Genomic DNA, 23,805 nt, shown 5'->3' on the forward strand with positions numbered 1-23,805 from the left:
TCAGTTTTCTTCTATTTTACATCCCTACGGAATGAGCTAAAGAGAGCTTCTGGGTGTATCCCAAAGAAGCTTAAGCTCACTTTGTAATGATAAGTAGGAGACGCCCTTTATTCATAAATTGTGAATAGATACAGGAAAATATTTGAATATTGATGTCAAAAGACATTTATATTCACATGGATTAGCTGTTGTCAAGTGGTTATTCCTTTTGTGACTTGTTAATATTTTTGCATCTTGACTTAGAGTTTTTTTCTGGTGCTTTCATTTTTAGATCATTATGTAAGTTGTTGTCAAGTAGATATTCATAACGAATAGGCGTTAATAACAGGTACGTGATCAGGCAATTGTTATTTTTTGGGACTTGTTGCTATTTTTACAGCTTAACTTTTAGTTTTTTCTGGTGCTTTCATTTTTTTAGATCATTTTGAAAGTTATTATCAAGCAGATATTTATAACGAATAGACTTTAATGACAGGTGCTTGGTCAGGCAATTGATACTTTTGTGACTTGTTGATATTTTTACTGCTTGAATTTTAGTTATTTATCTGGTGCTTTCATTTTTTTAAAGCATTTTGTAATTCTAGTCACATAGTGACAGACATAAATTCGACGGTAATAACAGGAAGTTGATCAGACAATCTATACTCTTGTGACTTCTTAATCTTTTTGCATCTTGACTTTTAGTTATTCATCTGGCGCTTTCATTCTTGAGAGCACTTCGTAATTCTTCAAGACTATTATAGCACACTTCTTTATCTATTCATCACTCTTAACAACCTCACTAAGTGCACAATGAAAAAAAAAAGACCAAAAAGTGATCTGCCAATGTCTTATCAAGAAGGAAACTAGTCAGCAACTGGAGACTCAGTTCTTGTTTACAACTTGAATCAGAGGACCAGGATGTAGAACCGGTGCCAGGGATTGATTCCTACTTCCTGGCACGAAGATTAATGAGGAGAAGGAGGGACTAATGGGAGAAATAAGAAAAGAAGAATAAAGGAGAAGGAGAGGAGTGGTGTGAGGAATAGGAAAATTTGAATAATCACTGACGGGAGAGGCTAATTTTGTTGCAACATTAAGAGGGGATATATATAAATTTAGTTGACATATGGATTCACACACACAAATATATATATATATATAATATATATATATATATAATAGAGAGAGAGAAAAAGAGAGAGATATTGACTGATAATATCTGTTTTATATATATATATATATATATATATATATATATATATATATATAAATATATATATATATATATATATATATATATATATATTATATATATATATATATGTATATATGTGTGTGTGTGTAAATTAAAGAGAGAGAGAGAGAGAGAGAGAGAGAGAGAGAGAGAGAGAGAGAGAGAGAGAGAGAGAGAGAGAGAGAGAGAGAGAGAGAGACCTTAAACCATACAGCTTTTTTCTATTCTTTAATTTACTTCCAACTGAATTCATGTTTGGTTTTTTGTTTCGATGTTTAGATAGAGTCTAGGCCTAAATGGCTTATGTCTTCTCATTAATTCTGAATAATAGTCCTGATCGGAATTATAGTTTATAATGAAAATTAGGCCTACTGAGAGTCATCGCCAGATTAAACCAGCTGATATGTTTTGTTTTGACTCAGGAACTTTGATCATTTATAGTTGTTTTGTTTTTCTTAATATTTTCTTTTACAATTACTAATATTGTTTTTTTTTTCTTTTTTTCAGGTTGGTTTTTTTTAATTTGGAGGAAATCAAGGCTTTAGTGGTAAAGTATAATGTACCTTAATGCTTTAATTAATTTATTTATTTATATATATATGCATATATATATAAATATATATATATATATATATATATATATATATATATATATATATATATATATATATATATATCAATTTTTGACGATTTGGTAAACTGTTATATTCTTTCAATATTTGTTTATGTGATACACACTTATATCAACCATAATATATACATACATATATATATATATATATATATATATATTATATATATAGATATATATATATATATAGTGTGTGTGTGTGTGTGTGTGTGTTTTTGTATGTATGTATGTGTGTGTTCAGTAAAATATGGATATGCATATATTTACGTATGTTTGTGTCGTAAAATGTAGATATGCATATAAATACGTATACATGCATGTATACAATTCAGACGACTTATTCCCAGAAATATCTAAGATAGTTTGACCGTCAAGGTCACTAGACTTCCCTTTCACCACGTAATGTCATCTGTTTTTACCTAGAAAGGTTTATGGTCAGTTTAATAAAAAAGAAAAAAGTAAGACACTTCTCCCAAACTCGTCAATCGTGTCACCAAGAACAGGAAATAGAAAAAAAAATAATAAATCAGATATTAAAGTCCTATTTTTTCTCTTGATCTCGTGCAAAGTTATGTCATACGGAAAAAAAGGTTGATTTAAATGTCTCGCCCCATCTGGCAACTCTAGGGGCCTGTTCAACTTTGCCCGGTCAAAATGTCAATAGCTTACAAGGAGGTCAGTTCAGTTATTAATTGGCCCATAAGTGGACGCAGCGAACTCCCTTTCAAATCTCGTCCAAGACCTTTCTCCCGTGAGTGATAGAATGGCGAGAATGTAGGCCGAGTGAAATATTGATTTGATGTCTTCATCGCGTTCTCTGGCGGCGCCAAGGCGGGTTTTCGCTCGCTTGGGGAAGTAATTGAACGCGTCTTAGAACAAGGATTACGCAATAGGGGTCGTGTAAGAACTCCGTCTCGTTTCCTTGTTAAAAATCGAAGAAGAAAGTATATTTTGCAAGATGATATAAAAAAGGCTGTAGTCTATTCCATCATATGTATATATATATATATATATATATATATATATATATATATATATATAATATATATATATATACAGTATATATATATATATATATATATATTATATATATATATATATATATATATATATATATATAGAGAGAGAGAGAGAGAGAGAGAGAGAGAGAGAGAGAGAGAGAGAGAGAGAGAGAGAGAGAGAGATGTATGTATATATTTATACTCAGTATTTAGACTGTATATATATATATATGAATATATATATATATATATATATATATATATATATATATATATATATATATATATATATATATATATATATATATGGCTCAGTACGTGTGTCTGTGTGCGTTGTGTCAATATATCTGGTGGCCATTTACTTGAGAGAGAGAGAGAGAGAGAGAGAGAGAGGAGAGAGAGAGAGAGAGAGAGAGAGGAGAGAGAGAGAGAGAGAGGTATAAAGACTGTGCTCTTACACACACACACACACACACACGCACGCACGCACGCACGCACGCACATCACACGTGTAGCAGAGAGAGATAGTATGAGAAACCTGTAGCCTATCATGTCTTGGCGCCTCGAGGCCCAACCAAATAGATACTCGACTTCAGAGTTGACCCGAGTTTGACCTCTTTCAGCGAATTACAATCAGGTCATGCGATTCTCATGGGACCTGTCTTTCTCATGACTTCTCTCTTAAATCTACTTTTATTTAAAGTTTTTTTTTAACTGTCTTATGATAGGAGAGAAAATAATCAAGTGTTGCTTTAAGAATTTTTTTTAGTCTTTGATGTTCGAAGTGCTTTGTATATAATCATGTATAAAATATCAATTTCTCTCTCTCTCATCTCTCTCCTCTCCTCTCTCTCTCTCTCTCTCTCTCTCTCTCCTCTCTCTCTCTCTCTCTCTCTCACATAATAAATCCACGTGTAAGGTTACAACTTTTGAAATTAGTTTGTTAAAACTTACAGTTAAGATTTTCCTTATAATTTCATATTTTGCTTTTGAAAACCTTTGCTCCATGAATTTCGATTTTCCAGGCACCTTAGCCTGTTCTTTAAAAATCATGCATTTCTTCTACGTGAATGTTAAGTGTTTTCTAATCTCAAATTTATTACAATCTACCATTTTCCTATATGATTGCATAAGTATTCATGATACCTTATTTAAAGAAGAAAACTCTAGGTTTGTACTCCCTCAACATACATTGATTAAAATACAATTAGAAGAAATTATATTTTAATGAAGACTTTTCTCCACACCCCATAAGTAGACATCCATCATTTTTTTCCATTGAAGCCCCCACTATCATTTCACTTTATTCTCTTCTGCGAAAAGATCACGTGATTCTTGCATCATCTCCAGAGGAACCCCTTCTTCAGGTATGCGTTTAGCCCAGTATAATTGAAACAGAGTGAATCCCCAATATGCAATATACCTTGGGGCACCCCTCTTGGCGCTATAGACTATAATTGGATAGGTTTATTTGGACAATGAACCTAGAATAGCCTTTCTCCGTTCGCTGTTCTCTGTTTTCGCAAATCTCTATAAGCACGGACTCATCAGGATCCACTTATTCGCGGGGCTTCAGACGATCCTTGTTCCTCAAGGAACCTTTTAGATCAAGGCCAAGAGATACACATAGCCTTGCCTTAGATGATGTCTTCGCTTTTTCTGTGGCTCATATGTCGGCAGTAGCATATTTTCTAACTACCATTTTCTATAAATTCCAATAATCTTAATATGTATACCTTTGGGCATCCCTCCCTGCCCTATAGATTATAATTGGAAACGTTCATTTGGACAGTAAACCTAAAATAGCCTTTCTCTGCTTGCTGCTCTTTCACATCCGCGAATCTCTATCAACTGTACTGAATTTGTGACAGTACGAACTCCACAGGATCCACTTATTCGCGGGTCCTCGTACGACCCTTTTTCCTTGAGGAGGACCCCTTAGATGTTATCTTCGCCTTTTCCGTGATTCATCTGTCTGTCATTTTCTGCATATCTTAATCATCTTCATTTGTATTATAATTTCAGGTGTTCTCATATCTATCCATCCTTAGTATCATTGGTAAAATGTGGTAAGATTCATAGATTTAGTTGACTTAACCATAATGTAATCTTCCTCTGCACTCGCCAGAGGTCTGGCTACATTCTCCACCAATAAGACCTTTTTAAAGGCATCATTTCCCTCTACAAATCTTTGCTAGAATATGTCGTCTGAAGTAATTTCTTGGCTTCGCCCTATAGAATGGTTGACCACCTTGAGACTGACACAACCGTCTGGAAGCCATTCGATTTTGTAAGCTCGGTGACCTTCGCAGCTTACTCTCAGCATCCTATTCATCAAGGGGTCAAAGGCCATAGTTTTTTATAGTTTTTATCCTTTAACTGTATACCTTTACACTTCATCCCACAATCAGTATGCATCCCTTATTATAGGTAACCAAGCAGGATGATGATATGAGATGTCTTGTTCACCTGGGTCAGATCTTTGCTTCTGTTCAAACAGTTTTAAACCATGAAACTATTTTGGGGGATTTGTGTAACTATTTTTTGCGCATTTGTGTGAATTTCAAGAATGAGAAGATATGCAGAATTCTATTTTCTTGTTCTTGATATGTTTTGATAGTAGATTGATTTTTACTTAATCCACAAAGCATCATTATGTCAGTGTTTGGCAAGGTTTAACACTGCAATGTAATTGTTTCAGTGGCTACTTCCCACTTGGGAAGGGTAGAGGAGACTCTTTAGCTATGGGTAAGCAGCTCTTCTAGGAGAAGGATACTTCAAAAGCAAACCATTGCTCTCTAGTCTTGGGTAGTACCATAACCTCTGTACCATGATCTTCCACTGTCTTGGGTTAAGAGTTCTCATGCTTGAGGGTCCACTCAGGCACGCTAAGAATAGCGTTTCCTTTTTTGCCTTTCCTCACTGGGATATTTCCCTGTTGAAGCCATTGGGCTTATAGCATCCTGGTTTTCCAACAAGGGTTGTAGCTTAGCAAGTATTAATAATAATAATAATAATAATAATAATAATGATTATAACGCCATAGCCTCTGTTCCATTGTCTTCCACTGGCTTTGTTAAGAGTTCTCTTGCTTGAGGTTACACTCAGGCCCACTATTCTATCTGTTTCCATATTTCCTTTCCTCACTGGGCTATATTCCCTGTTGGAGCCCTTGATCTTATAGCATCCTGATTTCCCAACTAGGGTTGTAACTTAGCTATAGTCCAATTCTTTTATCGAGGCAGATTTGCACCGACTCGCAGCGGTGCCCTTTTAGCTCGGAAAATTTTCCTGATCACTGATTGGTTAGAATTATCTCGTCCAACCAATCAGCGATCAGGAAACTTTTCCGAGCTAAAAGGGCACCGCTGCGAGTCGGTGCAAATATGCATCACTAAAAGAAATTGACTATAGTAATAATAATAAGCTATGAATGTGGACATACGAGAGTCCTTGCATTGTCTACCTCTGCATGTACTTCAGTTCAGACAGTCCCTGTCTTTCTAACTAGTTAATACCAAACCTGTTCACCATCCTTTCTGGTTAGTGAATATGCTTTCTACCGTCGTTTCCGTATACAGACAGGTACAGGTCTCCCGTCACTATAAAGGGGAATGTCTAACGAGCCTGATGGCTTTGTTCCTTCCTGTCAATTCCTGAATGAATTGACAGGAACTCCCGTCATAGGAAGTTCAGATGATTGATGTTTTTTGTTTTCTTTCTTTCTTTTTTCCTGTTCAATTTGTGGGTTGAGTGGAGATCATAGGCTCCGCATGTATGTATACATACATTGTGGATGTTTTGTTTGTATGTTCTAAGATATAAATGTATGTATGTATGTATATGTGTTTGTAAGGCAAAACGATTTCATCTGAAAATACCATACATTAAAATTACAATGATATAAATGTATGTATGTATGTATGTATTTATATATGTATGTATGTATGTATGTATACGGTCAACCTAGGCGTAAAGGTGTTTTACTATCAGTGGAAAGTCTCTCTCTCTCTCTCTCTCTCTCTCTCTCTCTCTCTCTCTCTCTCTCCATATAGGCTACTATCCCTATGATTTATTAACTTCACAATCACCCCTAAGGATCAGTAAAAGCATAATAAATTCTATAGTGAGTCTACTTCATATATATATATATATATATATATATATATATATATATATATTATAAATATACATATATATATATATATATATATATATAATATATATATATATATATATATATATATATACATACATATAATATCATCAGCTGTTGTTATATATACATATATATATAATATTTATATATATGTATATATATATATATATATATATATATATATATTATAGATATATGTATGTATATAATATAATATATATATATGCATATATAAATATAAGCACAACGGTACCCTATGAAGCTAAATCTAGTCTCTCTCTCTCTCTCTCCTCTCCTCTCTCTCTCTCTCTCTCTCTCTCTCTCTCTCTCTCTCTCAAGACAAGGGGACAAAATGCAGACCAAGAAGAAGAAGAAGAAGAAGACGAAGGAAAATGGGTGTTTTGTAACTGTAGGTTTGAGAAGGGAGAGATGAGAGGGGAGAGGGGGATGGAAAAGGGTCAATTAAGGAAGGGGGGAGGGAGGGGGGTGGGTTGGGGTATAGACATCATCCACAGCTGAGCTGACCGGTATAGATAAGTTACACAGCCCAGCTGAGAGCGGATGCTGGAGAGGTCTTGCAAGGTGAAACACTTTGGAACGTCGGGCTTATAGGTGACCTAGTCTCCATGGGTACGGTACAGTTGAGAGAGAGAGAGAGAGAGAGAGAGAGAGAGGAGAGAGAGAGAGAGAGAGAGTGAGAGAGAGAGAGGGGGGGGGGGTTCTTGTGTTCGGGATATCCACGTATGGAGTGTGACAAGTAGATAAATTGCTCTCGATAATATCGCACTGTAGGAAGGAGAGAGAGAGAGAGAGAGAGAGAGAGAGAGAGAGAGAGAGAGAGAGAGAGAGAGAGAGAGAGAGAGGAGATAGGTGGGGGGAAAGAAGAAGAAGAAGGAGAGAGAGAGAGAGAGAGAGAGAGAGAGAGAGAGAGAGAGAGAGAGAGAGAGAGAGAGACCTACTTTATTGCCTTAATTTTTTGTTTGGGTTCCCCCAGGACCCTCAGTGAGAAGGCACCTCATAGAGAGAGAGAGAGAGAGAGAGAGAGAGAGAGAGAGAGAGAAGAGAGAGAGAGAGAGAGAGAGAGAAAACTGGAAGAAGAAGAAGAAGAAGAGGAAGAAGAAGGGAGAGAGAGAGAGAGAGAGAGAGAGAGAGAGAGAGAGAGAGAGAGAGAGAGAGAGAGAGGAGAGAGAGACTCTTCCTATATAGCTCGATTTCTATTTTGGAACTTGGGCGGAAACACATTACCACCTCTCCCATTTAGAAACTGCAGAAGAAACCCGTTTCCTTTTTTCCTATAGCACAGGTGTCGTGTTTCCTGCTTCCTTCTGTTTCCTGTTTTATCTTCGCTTCTCTTCTTCTCTCCCTATTGCGTCATTCCTGGCGAGGGAAAAGAAGGTTAGATATTCCCTCTTATATCTCTTTACTCTCAATATTATAGAAGATTGTAGGATAAAGAATTCAGACATGTCATTATTCATATCTGGGGTTTGGCCAGTTTTCATCACCACGATGGCCAACTGCGGATTGGTGATGGTGGGAGGTTTTTGTCTGATCGCTCACAGCAATCCAACCTAGTATGGTTGGTCCTGACTAGTATAGCTTTGTTTGTCATGGCGATACACAAACCTGTTCACCACGTTGATTCAACTCATCTAAGGAAGGTTTATATATATATATATATATATATATATATATATATATATATATATATATATATATATATATATATAATATATGTATATATATATAATATATATGTATATATATGTATATATATACATATATATATATATCTACATATATATACATACAGTAAACCCTCTCAATTCATCTGAGATTTCAAATGAAGTTTACGATATTCGAAAATACATCTCAGAATCTCATAGAATGCGGCACACATACTTAATATCGATTAAACCACTTAAACGTACCAGAATATTTACACTACACAAAAGCAGTAGAAACTTTCAAATAATCAACTGGTCAGAATCCCTTTGTTTACATATTCATCACAGGCAAACAAAGCATTCTCTAATTTATCAACGCTGATGCTCAAAAGGTTTATTGAGTATTGTTTATCATGATTTTCCTCTTAAAATCCAATTATGATTTCTATGGACTCGCTTTGGCCTTATGTAAGGACCGGGAGCCCAAGACATCGGATGTATCAATTTCGCGAAACCACGTCGAACAAGAACTTGGTATGTTCGCATACACTTTTGTCTTTCCTGATTTTCATCTTGAAAATCTAGTTAGGATTCATACGCACTCACTTTGACCCTACGTAAGGACCGGGAGCCCCAAGGCATCGGATATATCAATTTCGCGAAACCGTGTCGAACAAGAACTTGGTATGTTCGCATACACTTTTGTCTCATTTGATTCTCATCTTGAAAATCCAGTTAGGATTCATACGTACTCGCTTTGACCCTACGTAAGGACCGGGAGCCCCAAGGCATCGGATATATCAATTTCGCGAAACCGCGGTCGAACAAGAACTCGGTATGTTCGCATACACTTTCGTCGCGGTAAATTATTATCCCAATCTCGTGGATCAAGTGGTCACTTGCTATTAGGTAAAGTCCGGTCTGGATGCTTCTTAGCCATTGCTATTCTACTAAGCCTGAAGGCAGGAGTCTCATACTGCTCTTCCTCTCTTTTATGTTTTTGTCGCGGGCAAAAGTTTCGGCCTTAAACCTTAGCTAATCATCTCAGCCCTTTTTTTTCTGAAGGACCCTTGACTCATCACTATTTTTGTAGCATAGTAATTTGGTGAAAATCTAAGGAAGCTGAAAGTTAACCTTTCATAGGACGTCCTTCGCTAAGTTTGAACTTTCTATTCATTAGATTAAGATGTTTTTTTTTTTTTATTGAATATGAATTTTAATCTCATAATTACAACAAATGTTTTTATATTGAACAGGCTGACATGAGTCTTTTCATAGTTTATGTATTAAAGATCTGTTTTAATGTTGTTAATGTTTTTAAAATATTTTATTTTAATTGTTTTTTACTTCTTATATCGTTTATTTATTTCTTATTTCCTTTCCTCACTGGGCTATTTTTCCCTGTTGGAGCCCTTGGGCTTATAGTATCTTGCTTTTCCAACTAGGGTTGTAGCCAGTAATAATAATAATAATAATAATAATGATAATAATAATGATAATAATAATAATAATAACAATAATAATAAAGTTTAAGGCAATTTTCTTTTATTTAGCTTTTAAGATATTAATTATATTCATGAAATTTCAGTCTTACAATGAATATAGAATATGAATTAATTCTCAATTAGACACTGTTTGTCTCTTCAGGTTTAAAATTCAATCTCTTGTCTAAAGATAAAATCTACTTTTACAATATCACAATTGTTCGAAAGTAATCTAAAACTTCTGTTTTGATTGTTTGAAAGTAATTTTAATTGTTCGAAAATAACCTAAACCTTCTGTTTTAATTGTTGGAAAGTAATTTAAATATTTTATTTTGATTGTTCGAAAATAATCTAAAACATTTATTCTAATTGTTCGAAAGTAATCTAAAACTTCTGTTTTAATTATTCGAAAGTAATTGAAAACTTTTTTAATTGTTCGAAAGAAATCTAAAACTTTTTAATTGTTCGAAAGTAATCTAAATCTTATAATTTAATTGTTCGAAAGTAACCTAAAACATTTATGTTATTTATTCGAAAGTAATCTAAAACTACTGTTTAAATTGTTTGAAAGTAATATAAAACTTTTATTTTAATTGTTCAAAAGTATTTTGAAACTTTATCTTAATTCTTTGAAAATAGTCTAAATCTTTTATCTCAATCGTTCGAAAGTAATTCAAATCGTTTCTCGTTTCTTAAAAGATTTCACCTCACTTAAAAATTAATTCCCAAAACCTCCTCGAACATAAATAATTCAGGTAGTGGAGTTTACACGCGAGTTAAACCTCCCTATAAGAAACACACCGCCACTTGCCAGTGAGAGGGACCCTAAATGAGTCAGCGTTGCATTGAACATTCATTTCGTAACTTAAAATCTTTTTTTAAAAAGAAATTTTCCGATTGGTAAAGAAAAAGAATTCTTCTCTGAAAGTTGCTCCAATTTCCCAAAAAGAAAAAAAAAGGGAAAATATATAGATGACTTCAGGTCAAAATCTTTCTCCTGCTCCCTCACTACCTGCCATGTTTGATTTCGTGGCCCCTCTCTGGATGATTTAACATAACTGATATATACAATCAGCTGATTCTAGGAGGCAAATATTTTTTATATATTCTCCCCTTTTTTTTAGGGTCAAAGTGGACCATTATCGGTTTTCATTTTCATTAAAAAAAAAAATATTTGGAAAGCAGTTTGTACATTGGTTACGATTTATAAGCAACCAGTTCTCTTTTTTTTTTTTTATTCTTTTTTTTTTTTTGGTTGAAGGGCTTCCACGGTCTGGCCCATTAGATGAAGGCCTTTGGAGAATGAGGTCGACTGCAGGCCCTTTCTAAGACTCTCAATTTCGAGCTAAAATGTAATGTTGAATTCAATAAAAAAAAAATAAAACTTTTCGTATTATTAGATTTAGCTTGTAGTATCACATCTAATGGCAGTAGTACTGTTATTGTTATCATTATTATTATTATTATTAATTATTATATTATTATTATTATTACTACTACTACTACGACTACTACTATTATTATTATTATTATTATTATTATTATTATTATTATTATTATTATTATTATTATTATTATTATTATTATTACTTGCTAAGCTACAAACCTAGTTGGAAAAGCAGGATGCTATAAGCCCAGGGGCCCCAATAGGGAAAAATAGCCCAGTGAGGAAGGGAAACAAGGAAAAATGAAATATTCTAAGTTATCTCGCATAGCTAATCAATCGGAAATGCCATTATGAATTAGTTAATTATGTGGCTCATTAGCAAATTTAATTTTAGAACTATAACATATGTAGCTCATTGGGAATGTTAGTTTGACAACTCATCTGTGGTCATTATTCTTGAATTATTAATTGTGTATCAAATTTGATATTTTAAACAAAGTTAGCTGTATAGCTCATTTAGAAAATCTCCTTAACTCATTAGCAAATTGAATTCTGGAAGTATTACATATACAGCTCATTGCGAATATTAGTTTTGACAGCTCATCTGTGGAAATTATTCTTGAACTATTAGTTATGCAGCTCATTCGATTATTTAATATGGAACCCGCTATTTGCATAGCTCATTTATTCAGGAACGATTAGATAGACAACTTTATTTAGGAAAGCCTTTTGAAGCTGCTAACTTAAATAAAGACGGATTTCCGTCAGTCACGACTTTGTGTATGCCACCGTCCAACACCAGAAAGGAGAAACATTAACCAGTAAGACCACATCTCCCAGACGGTAGAATAAGAAGAAGGGGTTCAGGTCCATCAGACAATAAAGCCTTTGGATACCAGTGGGTAAAATTCATCAAACCTACTTCCCTCCTTCCCTCCCTCTTTTCCTCCCTTCTCCATAACTCCCCCCTCCTTCCCCCTTCTATCTTACACCTGACCATTCTTCTTACTCCCTACCTTCTCCTCACCCAATAACAAATCCTCTCACTTTTCGATATTTGGACATCGATGCTTATCGCCTATTATGATCTAAGTCTCTTCTATTCTCTCCTCGTCTCTTGCATCCCTCGTGACGTCATAAGCAATAGTTAAGGTCTTTGAATTGGTGATTATCAAAATTGAAAGATTCGAACGAGGGCTGAATAATGTGATAATAATAATTTCATCCTTATGCCTTCTCCTCTTCCAAGACAGGCCCTCCTCACTAACAATTCCTTTTTCAGGTTCCCTTTCTCTCTCTCTCTCTCTCTCTCTCTCTCTCACTCTCTCTCTCTCTCTCTCCTCTCTCTCTCTCTCTCTCTGAGGAGATTACTGTCCAGATCTTTCTGACCTCCTCCTTGGTTTGTTTAAATTCCTCTTCTTTGCTTTACTTATTTTACTTTATTGCTTTTAATTTTACTTTATTGCTTTTCATTTCTCAATTACTTTATCATCCACATCATTCTCATCCTTAATTTTCCTTCCCTTTCTTGTTCCGTCTCTTTATCAATTCTCCTCACTCCCTTTTCATAAACAATTCATTTTATCCCCAGATTCTTTGCTTTCCTTATTCAGCATATGGCTTAACATCTCTCAGCTTATGAACTCGAATGAAAAAAAAAAACCTCTCATCTCTCTCTCTCTCTCTCCTCTCTCTCTCTCTCTCTCTCTCTCTCTCTCTCTCTCTCTCTCTTGACCCTTCAACCGCAGCCAGCCAGACCTTCGCAACACAAACACCCACCGAGCCAAGTACCTTCGCGGAGTGAGTCCGTTTGGCCTAAATTCGGATGCAAGATGCGGAGATTCTCCGCCAGACCTTAGTTGCATCATTGACTAGATCCCTTGGAACGGGACCACTGGCCGGTTTTTGGCGTCTGTTGAGGGACCTGCTGGTCCATGTGGGTTCTATGTTCATAGTAGGATCCATTTGTTGGTGTGGGTTCTCTCCATCTAGAAAGAACCACTTGTTGTTGTGGGTTTTAAACCCTGTAGAGGGACTCTCTTGTTGATGGGATCTACCCTTCTAGAAAGAACCACTTGTTGTTGTGGGTTCTAACCCCGTAGAGAGACCCTCTTGTTAATGTGGGTTCTACACCTCTAGAAAGACCCACTTGCTGTTGTGGGTTCTAACCCTGTTGAAGAACCCAATTGTTGGTGTGGGTTCTAACCCTTCTGGAAAGACCCACTTGTTGATGGGGATCTACCCTTCTAGAAGGAGCCACTTATTGGTGTGGTTCTAAAACTCTAGAAAGACCCACTTTTTGGTGTGGGTTCTACCCCTCTAGAGGAACCCATTTGTTGACAGAGGCTCTACTACTCTAGAGGGACCCATTTGTTGATAGGGGTTCTACCCATCTAACGGGACCCATTTGTTGATGTAGGCTCTACCCCACTAACTGGACCCATTGTTGATGTGGGCTCTACCCCTCTAGAGATAACCACTTGTTCATAGGAACTCCACCCTTCTAGCAAGGCCCACTTTTAGATGTGTACTTTCCTTCATTTGCAACACAACTCTCGGCAGCTGCTGCGGGACTTGAAGGCTCCCCAGACAACCTGCAGGACCGATGGGCGTCCCAGACAACCTCCAGCTGGGGCGAAGGACGTCTAGCTCATGCCCCAGTCGTCGTCCGGCGCTAACCTTTCACAGCGCCAAAAGGTTCTTATTGACATGACGTCCCAGTCATGACATTTTACGCTTTTATCTTGTGGGTCAGATGGACCGAAGCGAAAGGTGTGTTTACATCCAGCGTCCGCAATCATGATTTTATGCTTATTTTCTTTCTTTCCATTTTGGGGTCTTTTTTTTTTATTTCTTGTTTCGTTTGGCGAGATGGGGGTTAGTAAGGGGTGGGTGTGAATTAAGGGAATGGAAGAAGAGAGAGAGAGAGAGAGAGAGAGAGAGAGAGAGAGAGAGAGAGAGAGAGAGAGAGATTTCTATGTGCGGAACTGTTCATCTATTTATTTGCAGAGCTCTTCATATGTCTTATAAGGATAAGTGCCCCATATTTTCATTTCTTCTTTAATCTCTCTCTCTCTCTCTCTCTCACCTCTCTCTCTCTCTCTCTCTCTCCTCTCTCTCTCTCTCTCTCTCTCTCTCTCTCTCTCTCTCTCTCTCTCTATATATATATATATATATATATATATATATATATATATATATATATATATATATATATCCCTTTCTGAGTGGGGATACTTTAAAGTGGTAAAAGGGTCCGTGTACCGCCAGGATCAGCAAAGCTGTATATATATATATATATATATATATATATATATATATATATAATATATATATATATATATTATATATATATATATATATACAGTGAGATGCTCGTATCTGTGTGCTGTATGTGTGTAAACAAATGTATATACTTACCCATGCTCAGGCACATATATAGAAGTACTACAACTGTTTCACATCTCAAGATATTTCATATTTACGAATATATAAGGGGTACAGGATTCTCCGTTAATCTAAAAGATAATAAGATAACTATAATCATATGCCAGATATATTCGTGAAACTTATGTGATAGTCGATTGTACTGAATTAATCGAAGCTCTTTTTGTTTTCCAGACGTCCGGATACCAACCCCATCAACAAAATGCTGAGACAACTCGCTGTAATCTCATGCATCTGCATTGGTAAGTTTTCTCTACTTTATTTATTTTATTCTTTTTCCTTTTAGGTCACGTTGAATTATTTGATTCTAGGCGGAGAAGTAATTCAGGACCAGTAACCGGTCACTTCCCTTTTAAAGATGAATGTACGTTGATATTACCTGTCAAGAAATTTTTGCAACTGTCCTAAAGTGGGCGTGGCTTCGATACGTGATGCCATTTTGTTCCGCAACTGAATTTATAATCCATGTACTATATAGAAGACTATTTATATATATTATTTATTATTTTCGAATGCAGGTCGAAATTCTGGACCTATAGTAAAGTTATACAGGTTCCTCGTGAAATAGGAAAAGATTAGAAAATGAAGTGGTCGCATCTCCTGACTGGAAGTTTGATGCAACCATCATTTATATGTACCAAAGTTTCCAGAAGTCGCAATCCAAATGTGACAGAATTACAAATTGACGCTATTTAAACGTGTTTCAGTTGTAGATATATACTGTTAAAATTTGCGAGAGTTTCAAGTAATTGCGATTTAGATATGTTAAGATTACAAGTTTCTGCAATCTTATTGTGTTCAGGCAGCAAGCCAGTCTACATTTAAATGTGACAGAGTTGCAATCAGTCAATTTAAATGTCATAAAGTTGCAATTAATCTCAATTTGAATATGAAAAGTTGCCACTATTCTCAATTTAAAAGAGTTGCAAGTAGTCATAATCTATGAGTTGTCGAGGTTAATTTTGTGTAAATGTGAACTCACTTTCCATTGCTTAGAATATCAATGGTCACAACACATGAAAACTCTTTAGTTTTTACCAAGATTCATTTGCAGTTCCTGTATCACGATTCTGACATTTGTATACTGTACTGCTACTTGTATGATTCACGTCTTACGTATTCAAGCGCTCAAATGTATAACCGCTTTTTAGATTTGTCATTTGTACATGTCAGTCTGTATGACTACCTGTGATTTCACCTTTGTTTATTTCCACAGGTACAGAGAGAAATTGGGTCTCACTAACATACGAGTAAACACACTACCCTGGACAGAACGAGACCAGGACACGTACCAGACAGGGACGAGGAAGAGACGGTTCTCGGATGAATCTCACCGACATTTTTAACAGCAACAACAACAACCACAACAACAACCAATTGACATAAGGATTTTTATTAGATTACTATTGTTGCTTTATGACCCTTTTTTGCTTCAGGACTCTTTCTCTTCATTGAAGTTTATTTATCCTTTTTTTATTTGCTTACTAAAATGACCTTCCTTCGAGACTGCAACAGACTCCGCGGACACGCATGCAAATGATATTCTCTACTAACAACTCCATTTGATGCTTTTCAATAAAAAGAATTCATAATGTAAAACAAGCATTAAACAAACTTAATCAGATATAATCACAGGAAAGTAATGCTTCTCATAAATGCAATCTGCAGCTTTTAAAACAATATAGCTTATGTGCATTTATAATAGGATCTATAAGGTGCATAGATTCTTGAACACTTGGCCATGTTCTGGGTTTAATGTATTGTGTTCTTTTCTTATTACAGCCGTAACCATTGTCTACTCGGCGCCATCCCAGCAAGCTTTACATCGAGTAAGTTATTTTTCAGCAATATTTTTCTTTTATTGAAATTTTAATGAAATTGATTATTTAAAAGTCATTATATATATATATATATATATATATATATAATATATATATATATATATATATATATATATATATATATATATATATATATACATATATATACAGTATATCCATGAGATCTATGAAGCCTGTGTTAAAAAATGCATGTGTGGGCTACTTAACAGCATCTACGCCTACCGAGTCAGCACTTTTTAAATACATTGATCATAAAGCTTTCCTTTAACCTAACCCAACCAATAACACAAGATTGAAAAATATCAGTAATCAAACGAAATATTTATGTAGATATTCTCCGCTGAGGTCTTGCTAACCGTTTCATGTTCTTCCCCAACATTTCCTTCTGTCGTCCTCCAGTCCAAGAGATGGAAGAGTTCCCAACGTCACCTTCACCTTTGACTGCACCAACCGGCCTGTAGGTTTCTACGCTGACCAGGAGTTCAACTGCCAGCTCTTCCACATGTGCGACGAAGATGGACGCCGTATCCCATACATGTGCGCCAACGACACCGCTTTCAACCAGGAGTACCGCATCTGCGACTGGCAGTACAACTTCGACTGCTCTGCTGCTCAGAACTGGTGAGTTCTTGCCCTTGTATTCTGTAGGATTGATGAGTTAGAAGGGCATTTGAAGTTCTGTAAGCTGTTGGGGGGGGGGGGGCGTGTTTAAGACTGGACAGTTACAGTGTTTTTTAAGAACAGAGGACCCTGTAGGAGCTTAGAGCTAACAATGCACCTCAGAGTGTCGTTTGGGTTTTTTAAGGCTGGGAAATTTTAGTACTCTCTCAGAACAGGTGACCCTGTAGGAGTGTAGAGCTAGCAATATACTTCACAGAGTGTTTTTTATGGCTAGTACTTTCAGTGCTTTCTCGTAACAAATAACCCTGTATGAGCACAGAGCTAACAATGTACCTCAGAAAAGGGGTCTTTGGTGATTTTTAAGACTGAGCACTTTCAGTATTTTTCTTAGAACAGATGACCCTGTAGAAGTTTAGATCTAATAATGTACTACACAGAGTGAGTCTTTGGGTTTTTTAAGACTGGGCACTTTCAGTGCTTTTTCAGAACAGAGCTAACAATGCACCTCAGAGAGTGGGTCTTTCCAGCAGCTCTTTAGGCTCTAGATGCCTACACTATTTCAGCCGTCTACTTTACCTCTGTTCTCACTTCTTTGCTTCCATCTTCCTGTCCAACCTCTTTTAACTTTTAGTTCTTAGTTTAAATGTTAAGTTTTCCCCTCAGTTTCCCTAAGTGCAGAATGGCCTATCCTGCTCCAGTGCTTAGAGGCATATGGCCTAAATTTCATAAACCCATTCCTAGATCAGAGCAAATACAATGTATTTAATTGATTGTCGGGTGAATTTAGCTCTAGAGTGTAGAAGAATCTGAAACCTACCAATTATTCAGGAGTCTCCAAGGTCAGTATTAAAGACTAGAATAAGAATTCAATAAATGTCAAACTTTAACATCCCATAAGTAAGTCAATTGCCAGAGAGAGTTCAAACAAATATGCTTTTCCTTTTTTAAATGCCAATGTATCCTTCTTATAGCACATTGTTTACATTTTTAGCATTTGTATGAAGTCTACGGTATTTCTTTGCGCAATTTCACGTGGCCAAACGTTCTGTAGCTTCAGAAATTGCCACAATATAAGGCACACTCATGACCATGATCATAACAATGATCTTTCATATCATTTACTAAGTAACTGAAAAATTACCCCCATTCTATATGAGTATTTATAACTGAATTGAGATATAATGAGGCTCAAAAATCAAAACATTCAAAATAGAAAAAAGATGATTTTATTGCATTATGTAAATCAATTATGTAAATCTATTCCCCCCAAAAAATCTAATATTGTAGGATTTAGGATTCATAGTTTATAATATATAACAGATTCATTTTAATGTTGTTACTGATCTAAAGATATTTTATATTCATTATTCGTTACTTATTATAGTTTATGCATTCCTTTACTTCCTTTGCTCACTGGGCTATTTTTCCTTATTGGAACCCTTTGGTTTATAGAATCTTACTTTAACAGCTAGGTTTTTAGCCTAGCTAGTAATGTTATATATATATATATATATATATATATATATATATATATATATATATATATATATATATATATATATATATATATATATTATTACTTTTTAAGCAACAACCTTAGTTGGAAAAGCAGGATGCTATAAGCCCAGGAGATCCAAAAGGGAAAATAGCCCTGTGAGGAAAGGAAACAAGGAATCTATATAAATATATATATATATATATATATCTATATATATATATATATATCATATACCACACAGTATATATATATATATATTTTATATATATATACACACACAAGTACCGTCACTGCATCAACCATCATTAATCTAAATTTCATCCTTCCACAGGTTCTACCTTAATGAGCTGACCTACGTCACCGACCCACCCAAATTCTAAGACCGCCCGCGTTGATGACCTCCGAGTCCAAACCCCCACCCACAAATTTGACTGTGATTCCTCGTCAACCCAAGGAAAGCTGTTCGTAACCCAGGAGGGATGCTATTGATATTCTTGAAGGCCTTTCTCTCTCTGGTCACGCCCGGATTCAGAATCAATAACTTTTATTCGTCATTCGTTTAAGCGTTGCTCTGTTCTAAGAGTTTTTTTTTTTTTAAATGGTAAAAATGTTTAGTGATTAGATCATTTTTGTTTTAGGGGGGAAAGTGGGGAGAGTGAGTTGACCTCATGATTTCCCACCCCCCTTTTGTAAGTGTACCTTTAAAGTATTTAATTCCCCCTCCGGTTATTTATGCTTACTACAGGGTCTCCCGTGTAGGTTGTTATGCTTACTACAGGACCTCCTGCGTTACTGGGGGACAGCATTTCCTTCTGTACATAAAAAAAAGGATACCCAGCACTGGTTTACCATCCTTGCATGGGAAGTCTTCAAGTATATATACATATATACCTTCCAGGATCCCCGGATTGCCACGGCTTAACTAATCGGTGCCATAATCGTACACCTTTGTATATAAACATTTAGAGATATATATTCACCTCCTTTTTTTTGTTAATTTAGTTCTGTAAATGACACGCTTCAGATGAGCTGGCCTATTATTGCTGTTGCGTGGACGGAAGTATCGGCTCTGCCACTGGCTGGCAGCCGCGTCTCGAATGACAGAAAATTCGAAATAGAGGGAAATTTTCAGCTTTTTAAAGTCTTTTAACTTCTGCAATAGAGGGACCTCGGCTGGCTGAAGGTCTCTCCTGTTATTGTTTTCATTTCTGTTCTAAGTATACTTGAAAATAATATTGATTAGAAGATGAAGCAGAGAATGCTTCCTTTTTATGGGACTTGGGTGGGAAGAGAGTTGCCTATATAAGTAGATTGGGTGGGAGGAGAGTTGCCTTTCTAAGATTGGGTGGGAAGAAAATAGCCTAAGTAGATTGTTTGGAAGAGAGTTGCCTTTCTAAGTAGATTGCGTGGGAGGAGAGTCAACTATCTAAGGCGATTGGGTGGAAGGGTGAGGGTAGTGAGTCTTTTGGCTCTTCGGGGATCCTGCATTGCTGCTAGAGCTGGTCTCTGGGCGCCAACATCATACCCCCTTCTATATGTGTACAGAGCCAACTAGTTTTTTAGTTAACAAGGATTAAATCATCATAGATTGAAAAGATCTGTTATCATACGATTCGTAAACTCTTGTCTCTATTCAAGGTCTGAATGAATAGTGAATGACGTAGATTGAATGGTGAGTGCAAGCGAAGGAGTGCAAGAGCCCGTGTCTTGCTTTTTGCTTGGCAAGCAAGCAAGCAAGCGTATGAGAGAAAATAAACTTTATTTGTATGTCTTGTGATCATCATTATACTTATTCTTTGTTTTTTTTCTGGAAATACTGTCTGTTATAATAAAAATCACCATTGTCTCTTCAATAATTAATTCCTCATAATTTGTTTAATCCTATTTGAAATAGTTATCAACAATCAACAAATTATCATTTGTTTACGTCAAAAGAAATGATCAAACCATATTTGTAATGTAAATAATTAATGAAATCGGTTATAAGAAACTAAATTATACTTGAGTTATGCCAAAAGGAACAAGTACAACGGATTTGGTTAGATATAATAACATACACTTAAGGTGAATCTTAAAACTAGAAGAATGGCGTCGTTCTTTAAGCATTTTCTCCCTTCCTTCTTCTCTTGTAACGGGAACAGAGAAACAAATTATCAAAAGCCACATTACTACTTGACGACCTGATATTTATCACGTCCGAAATCGTAGCCAGTATCGTAGAATTAGGACTTAGTGGGTAGTATCGTCCGGGAGAATAGAAAATCGCTTGTATCACCGGGGAAAGACTCGAAAATACACCTCTTTTTTTGTGACTGGTAATGTTCACTGATACTTTCTGTTATTTTCTGAATAAAATGTTCGAAAAATATTGGTTTTATTTTCATGTTATTGAGAATAATCTTTATCGGACGTCACATTTACACTATTTAACTGGGTAAAATAGCGGGCAGTTAAATAGTGTAATGTTGACGTCCGATTGAGATTATTCTCAATAACATGAAAATAAACCAATATTTTTCGAAGATTTATTCAGAAAATAACAGAAAGTATCAGTGAACATTATCAGTCACAAAAAAGAGGTGTATTTTCGTGTCTTTCCAGGTGATACAAACGATTTTCTATTCTCCCGGATGGCATCCGACGTCCGACGTCCGACGTCCGACGTCCGACGTCCGACGTCCGGATTTTACACTGTGCCCCGAGGAGGAGCGAAGAATTTAATATTGCTTAATTAACGACCTGCGGGTTTGCAGAGCAATACCCGATAATCTTTGCATTACTATCTAAACTGTTTGTGCGTATGTCGTGAGAGTCTAGAATGCTGTTTTGTAAAATAAAAAATCAAAGTATAAAGCGTGTTTTCTTTATATCCATTTATAATGAGTTACAATGTTTTGTTTTCAGCTCCTGAACGAAGCCGGCTTAGCCGGGCTAGATAAAAGGGGTCATTAGGATAAAGATGGTGAGAGCTTATCTTTGCATTACTATCTAAACTGTTTGTGCGTATGTCGTGAGAGTCTAGAATGCTGTTTTGTAAAATAAAAAATCAAAGTATAAAGTGTTTTTTCTTTATATCCATTTATGAGTCACAAATGATTGACAATGTTTTGTTTTCAACTCCTGAACGAAGCTGGTCTAGATAAAAGGGGTCATTAGGATAAAGATGAGAGCTTAATCAATTAAGCTAAATTCTATAACCTAAGAGCAGGGAACTTACAGTCAGAATTTATATAAATATCTAGTTATTTATCTTTTAAAAATGAAGTATTGATGAAATTAAAACACCGTAAATAAGCTTAAACTTCAACAAAGAATTTAGAAATTCTATAAGGGACCATTAGTATAAAGTTGTTGGTGTTTACATACGTAGGTTTTGAAAAAGTGTTGGAGCAACTTAAGCTTATTTAAGCTTATTTAAGGACAAACAAACGTTCTGAATTATACAGGTGTGGTGTAATGAAAGCTTTGAAGACTAGCTGGACCTGTACAAGCCTATCAAGAAGGTTAAAGTTACGAAAGTTTGCAATGTCTGATACGTAAGTCAATTCAACTATCTTAGATTTTGCCATCCATGACTAGCTCATATAAATAGGCCTCGAGTGGGCTTTTTTTTAGTGTTTTATTTCTCTTTGGTGAGGATAACGTAGATGATTAAACAGTTAGGACATAATTAGAAATCCTTCGAAGCCTTCCATGATCCAGGATAGGCTAACAAGATAATGGGCGGGAAATATCTATAATAAACATTGGATTTTGCCATCCATGGCTAGCTCATATAAGTAGGCCTCGAGTGGGCTTTTTTTTTAGTGTTTTATTTTCTCTCTGGTGAGGATAACGTAGATGATTAAACAGAAAGGACATAATTAGAAATCCTTCGAAGCCTTCCATGATCCAGGATAGGCTAATAAGATAAAGGGCGGGAAATATCTATGATAAACATTGGATTTTGCCATCCATGACTAGCTCATATAAGTAGGCCTCGAGTGGGCGTTTTTTAGTGTTTTATTTCTCTTTGGTGAGGATAACGTAGATGATTAAACAGAAAGGATATAATTAGAAATCCTTCGAAGCCTTCCATGATCCAGGATAGGCTAACAAGATAATGGGTGGGAAATATCTATAATAAACATTGGATTTTGCCATCCATGACTAGCTCATATAAGTAGGCCTCGAGTGGGCTTTTTTCAGTGTTTTATTTCTCTTTGGTGAGGATAACGTAGATGATTAAACAGAAAGGACATAATTAGAAATCCTTCGAAGCCTTCCATGATCCAGGATAGGCTAACAAGATAATGGGCGGGAAATATCTATGATAAACATTGGATTTTGCCATCCATGGCTAGCTCATATAAGTAGGCCTCGAGTGGGTTTTTTTTTAGTGTTTTATTTCTCTTTGGTGAGGATAACGTAGGTGATTAAACAGAAAGGATATAATTAGAAATCCTTCGAAGCCCTCCATGATCCAGGATAGGCTAATACGATAAAGGCGGGTAGTGCCATAGCCTCTGTACCATGGCCTTTCACTGTCTTGGGTTAGAGTTCTCTTGCTTGAGGGTACACTCTCGAGCACACTCCTATCTTATTTCTCTTCCTCTTGTTTTGTTAAAGTTTTTTTATAGTTTATATAGGAGATATTTATCGTTGTTACTCTTCTTAGAATATTTTATTTTCCTTTTTTCCTTTCCTCACTGAGCTATTTTCCCTGTTGGGGCCCCTGGGCTTTTAGTATACTGCTTTTCCAACTAGGGTTGTGGCTTAGTAAGTAATAATAATAATAATAATAATAATAATATCTATAATAAACATTGTCATTCCTGCTATAGATAGCAGCTTTAATACTCTTTGGATATCAG

General features: G+C 35.7%; 1 pseudogene; it reads left to right on the forward strand.

The window, feature by feature from the left end:
• Window positions 1-21,228, forward strand: part of LOC137617275 (U-scoloptoxin(01)-Er1a-like) — a 49,076-nt pseudogene extending 27,848 nt beyond the window's left edge.
• The last annotated feature ends 2,577 nt before the right edge of the window (window positions 21,229-23,805 follow it).

The sequence above is a fragment of the Palaemon carinicauda genome, chromosome 23, assembly GCF_036898095.1.
Source record: "Palaemon carinicauda isolate YSFRI2023 chromosome 23, ASM3689809v2, whole genome shotgun sequence".
Taxonomy (NCBI): Eukaryota; Metazoa; Arthropoda; class Malacostraca; order Decapoda; family Palaemonidae; genus Palaemon; species Palaemon carinicauda.